This window comes from Aquarana catesbeiana, linkage group LG05 (genome assembly GCF_042186555.1).
Source record: "Aquarana catesbeiana isolate 2022-GZ linkage group LG05, ASM4218655v1, whole genome shotgun sequence".
NCBI lineage: Eukaryota > Metazoa > Chordata > Amphibia > Anura > Ranidae > Aquarana > Aquarana catesbeiana.
In genome coordinates, this window is record NC_133328.1 from 294,342,329 (window position 1) to 294,347,652 (window position 5,324).

General features: G+C 47.4%; 1 pseudogene; it reads left to right on the plus strand.

The window, feature by feature from the left end:
• The first annotated feature begins 746 nt into the window (after positions 1–746).
• Positions 747–879, plus strand: LOC141146476 (U2 spliceosomal RNA; annotated as a pseudogene).
• Positions 880–5,324: the final 4,445 nt, after the last annotated feature.

Consider the following 5,324-nt stretch of genomic DNA (forward strand, 5'->3'; position numbering starts at 1 on the left):
CTTAAATAATATTGACTTTGCCTGTGCGGATGAACCGCTACTGCCACTGTGATGGGGCTGACATGTCAGCACCAGACAGGCTTTCTATAGCTCCTGATGGGGACGGGTTGTTTGCCTGGCCCGTCGGTCAGAGTGAGTCTGTGATAAATTTGCATATGGCATTTAATACGTAGGCTTCTACATAAGTTTTAAATCAAATCCCCCCTCTTTTTGATGTCTTCCTTTTTTTGTAGGACACCCTGTTGGAATACTGTCTTATAGCCAGCAAATCTACACAATAGTGGGACATCCCGCTGCTGGATATATTTTTCCGCTTTAGGAGGTTAGCTCCCTATTAATCAGGAGAATTCAGCCTGCTAACTGGCTCCTCACTTTCCACATCCATTTCTCTTTTCTAATGAAAAGAGGGAATTTTTTGGTCAGATTCCTATACTCCAATAAACAAGGTAAATTCCTGAATACTATGTAGAAATTAAACAGCAGATTATTAAATATTATGAAATCCTTAATCAACTGAATGTATTTTGATTTCTATACAGTTTATAGGAAGTCTTCTCTCCCTATGGTTGCAATAGAGTGCCTTGACCTACATTTTAGAAGACTGATCTAGTTATTTTGAGAACTATTTTTAGACTACCAGGTATAATATACATAAAATTTTTTTCTCTCAGCCTGACAATAATTTGATGATTTTTTGAAATGTAAAACTTATCATTTTATCATTATTACTGAAACTGAATTTGTAATGATGTTCTCGGCCTTTTGGCTAAGATCAAGTGTAGTATCTGTTCTTATCAGTTTCCAGGAGGTGGCGCTTGCTTCCGTCCCTCATCTATGGCGAAGTGGAGAAGGGATTGTGGTTGCTATGCAAAACCTGCTGGAGTAAAGGTGACCTGGAGCAGTTCGTAGCTGAAAGGGAAGCCTTCTGATGGGGATGGAGAACCACTGGGTCTGGCTAATGGGTCGGGTCCCTGGCCTTCTGGCCTAGATTTGTGTGGTTTCTGCCCCTTTCAGTTTTTTGGTTGGGAAAGCCTGCCGAATATAATTAGGTGGGAGCACTGGGACCCATGGGGAGATTTTGCCATTTGGTCTCCCTATGTGGCTCTCATGATGTTCTGATACCTTCCTGGCTGGGGGGCTGCATCGGTCTGGGCTGTCGGTCAGGGTTGAGAGAAATGCCTGTGGTGAATGTGCCCCTGATGTGGCAGTTCAGGGGTGCCATAATCTCACAAGTCTTAAGGGGGAACTTTGAGTGTTGGCACCAAGGTCACTTCACCATACACACTTTTTTCACACCTGCCTCTAGGGCCAAGCCTTTTGGCTAGGACCAGGGGAAATTTTTATTCCTGGCCGAAGGGCCGGCCATTGTATTACACAATGGTCACTTTTCACTCTCCCACCTTCCTTCTCCCCACTTTCTTTTTACTGATTGTTTGTTACTTTTTTGTATTTTTTTGTTTGATGTGTATACACATTTGTCACTGTGTGATGAGTAGGGTGTGGGTCCTCGGGCCTACTCTGAAAGTCTTGGGAGGGGGTGGATAATAGGTCTTTTGGCTTGGTTCACCCTCTCTCATGGGGTCTCTCTTCGGGGGAGTCCCACCTAGTACTTGGGTGGGTCTGTTTCGGCAGACCTTCCAGAGAACGGGGGTCTGTCTGGTTTCGGCTAGATGGACCCAAGTGAAGTACCTCAGTCCCTGTCTGGAGCCTAACGCCCCGGGCGATCAGGGTAAGGTCCTTCCCTAGTGGAGGATCAGTGTAAACACCCGTTGCATGTTTTTATGTTTCACTCTTTATGTGTGTGCACTTTTTTTTGGCACCGGGTGGAAGTTTTTGGGTGTGTCTTGCACGCCACTGGCTTTTCAAAGAAAACATTTCTTTCTCTCGGTGTGTAAAATTTATAATTTATCATTTTATCATTATTACTGAAACTGAATTTGTAATGATGTTTTAATGTTATCTATGATTGGTAATATTATATAATCTCTTTACAGTATTAAACTTCATGCAGCACTAAAAATCTCCCGAAGAAGCTCTTGCTGAGTGAAACAAGTTGAGTAAAAGTGGCTGTAACCGTGTATGAATTTATAGCTAAATACTGAATGCAAATTCAAAAAAAAAAAAAAATGTTAAATTAATAAAATTATTTGTAATTAAACACATATTGTTTTTTCTATTGGCACCTTTAAAGTCCCATTTCCTGTATCTTATAAACATCATCTCCATCTCCTCCATCTTCATCATCATTACCACTGGAGACAACTAGGCAATACGCTGCAGCTGGGGGAACATGAATGCCAATTTGTCTACCAGTGTTCTCCCCTTTCTGTAGGCTCATGTTCCTGTCATCCTCAACCTCAGAACCAACATCTGAATTCAGTAATGGCTGGGCATCATCAAGGTGCAAGTGGCTGATGCTGTGGTTAAATAACTCAGCTGACTCCTCCATGGCTGATGTTGAGGCTATGGCAGGAATAGATGTGGACAAGGAGGCAGGTTTATCCACTCTGGCAACTGCAAGGGACTCTGCTTGACAGAGGATGAGTGTCATGGTTATGCAATAGAGTTTGTTTGTTAGCTTACCTGTCTCCATGTGTTCATCTCCAAAGACCAGCTGTCTCTCACCTGACTGCTTTTATTAACTCTCCTCTAGCATGGCTCCACCCCAGCTCCTATCAGAGAACTCTATATTAACCTCTGCACTGTAGGTCAGCCCTGCTGATCAACCTCTGTGTGTATGGCTTCCTGTTCCTGCCTGCCGTGTGTGCTACGTTTATTTCTGTTACTGACCTTGGCGTGTTCTATACTATTCCTGTCTGCTCGTGACCCTGACCTTTTGGCGTGTCCCTGACTATCCCTGTTTGCCTGTGACCCTGAACCTTGGCGTGTACTCTTTTGTCCTTGTCTGCTTGTGGCCCTGACCTTGGCTTATTCCTTTACTATCCCTATCCTTGTGTTACCTACTGGGGTGTGAGCTGGGGGACCCTGGGTTCGCGACCTGGAGCCAGTTGCAGCCCAGTCCATCCTCACCACTAGAGGCTCCGGTGAACACCTGCTGGCTCTTAGACTCCGCACCCCAGGGAATCCTACGCTCTAACCCCGGTGGGATCCGTGTTGGTGTTCCAGCGGTCCTGCCTTCCTTATACCCGGACTTCCATCCGCAGCAGTCAGTCGTAGGGTCCACTACCTTGCGAGGCACTCCTGATCCCAATGGTGTGCATCTGTCACCTAGCCTCAAGGTGACCTGACAGTTTGATCAGCCATGGACCCGGCTGACGTGCCGCTTCCTGCAGCCGATCCATTGCAGGGCATAGTTCGCAGACTCGAGTCCCAGGAATCTAATCAGACTCAGGTGATGCGATTCCTTAAGGATCTGGCTTCCCACTTCAAGCAGCTCCAGGCCTCCTTGGGAAACCTGAACCTGCAGCCAGTACAATCAGCAGCTGCACCTATCGCACCAGTCGCAGCCACACATTCATATTTACTGCCAGCTCCGTCCCGTTTCTCTGGGGACTCCAAGGCCTGCAGGGGCTTCCTCAGCCAATGCACCATCCATTTTGAGCTCCAGCCTCAAAACTTTCTGTCTGATCGGGCTAAGGTAGCCTATATCATTTCCCTCCTCTCTGGTGAAGCTTTAGCTTGGGCTGCCCCCCTGTGGGAGAGGAATGACCTGGTGGTTTCCAGCCTGTCCGACTTCTTGAAGCTTTTTCGTAATATCTTCGAGGAGTCAGCTCGAGTTTCTTCAGCAGCTAGTGCCCTTTTACGCCTTCGCCAAGAATCTTGTTCAGTGGGACAATATGCGCTTCAGTTCCGTATCCTCACAGCTGAATTGAGCTGGAACAATGAGGCCCTGGTCGCAACCTTTTTACAGGAAGAGCCATCCCCGCCGGTCTGGATGATGTAATTTCCTTGTGCAATCAGATTGACATTTGTTTCCAGGAGAGGTCCCTAGAAAAAAAGACGCCAGCACCCCTTAGGTCCTAGTCAGCCAGAACTCTTCCCCCGTCGCTCTGTGGAGCAACCTCTGCCTGCTGAGGAACCCATGCAGCTGGGCCGGACCAGAGTAACCCGCGAAGAACGTGCTAGACGCAGAACTCTAGGCTTGTATCTTTATTGTGGGGGCAAGGGTCATTTTTGTGACTCCTGCTCGCTTCGTCCGGGAAACGCTCGGGTCTAATACATTTGGAAGGTGGAGTATTGGACCCAGAAACATCACCTTCTCGTCTTCTTCTTCCGGTGTTCCTCTATGTAGGCCCTACTCCTCAATCGGTCCTAGCATATCTGGACTCCGGGGCTGCCGGCAATTTTATGAACTGGAGAACTATGAAGCTTACCCTTTCTCCCCTCGCTACACCACTGATAGTCTCGGCAATTGGTGGCACTGTGCTCCCAGGGGGTCCTATACGTTTCCAGACGCTACCTATTAGGATGTCGGTAGGGATACTCCACCAGGAGTGGATTTCCTTCCTCATTCTACCCAAGGCCTTTACCCCCATCGTATTGGGCTACAGCTCCACTCTCCACATGTGGACTGGGTCTCTGGGCAGATCCTGACTTGGGTCCTTCGTGTTTCTCGTCCTGTCTTCTCAAGGTGGTCCCCAAGGAGAGACTTCCCATTGCTATCACATCCGTATCTTCTGATCTTCCCGCAGCATACAGCGATTACCGGGATGTGTTCTGTAAGAAGTCTGCTGAGGCGCTTCCTCCCCACAGATCTTTCGACTGTGCAATTGACCTTGTCCCTCGAGCAACTCTGCCCAGGGGTCGTGCCTACCCTCTGTCCATTCCAGAGACCCAGGCCATGTCTGAGTATGTCGCCGAGAATCTGGAGAGAGGTTTCATCCGGAAATCCTCGTCGCCTGCAGGAGCAGGGTTCTTTTTCGTTGCTAAAAAAGGATGGTACCCTCAGACCCTGCATCGACTATCGAGGGTTAAACGCAGTGACCATCAAAAAACGATACCCCTTACCTCTAATATCTGAGCTATTCGACAGGTTGAAGGGGGCTTCCATTTTCACCAAGTTGGATCTCAGAGGTGCATACAATCTCATTAGAATATGGGAAGGTGACGAATGGAAGACTGCATTTAACACTAGGGATGGGCATTACGAATACTTGGTTATGCCTTTTGGTTTGTGTAATGCTCCAGCTGTGTTCCAGAACTTTGTCAATGAAATCTTCAGGGATCTACTGTACCAGTTTGTTGTCATCTATCTGGATGATATTCTCATCTTTTCCGAAAATCTGCTTGCTCACAGAAACCATGTCCGCACCGTTCTTCAGCGCCTTAGAGAGAATAATCTCTATGCCAAGCTGGAGAAATGT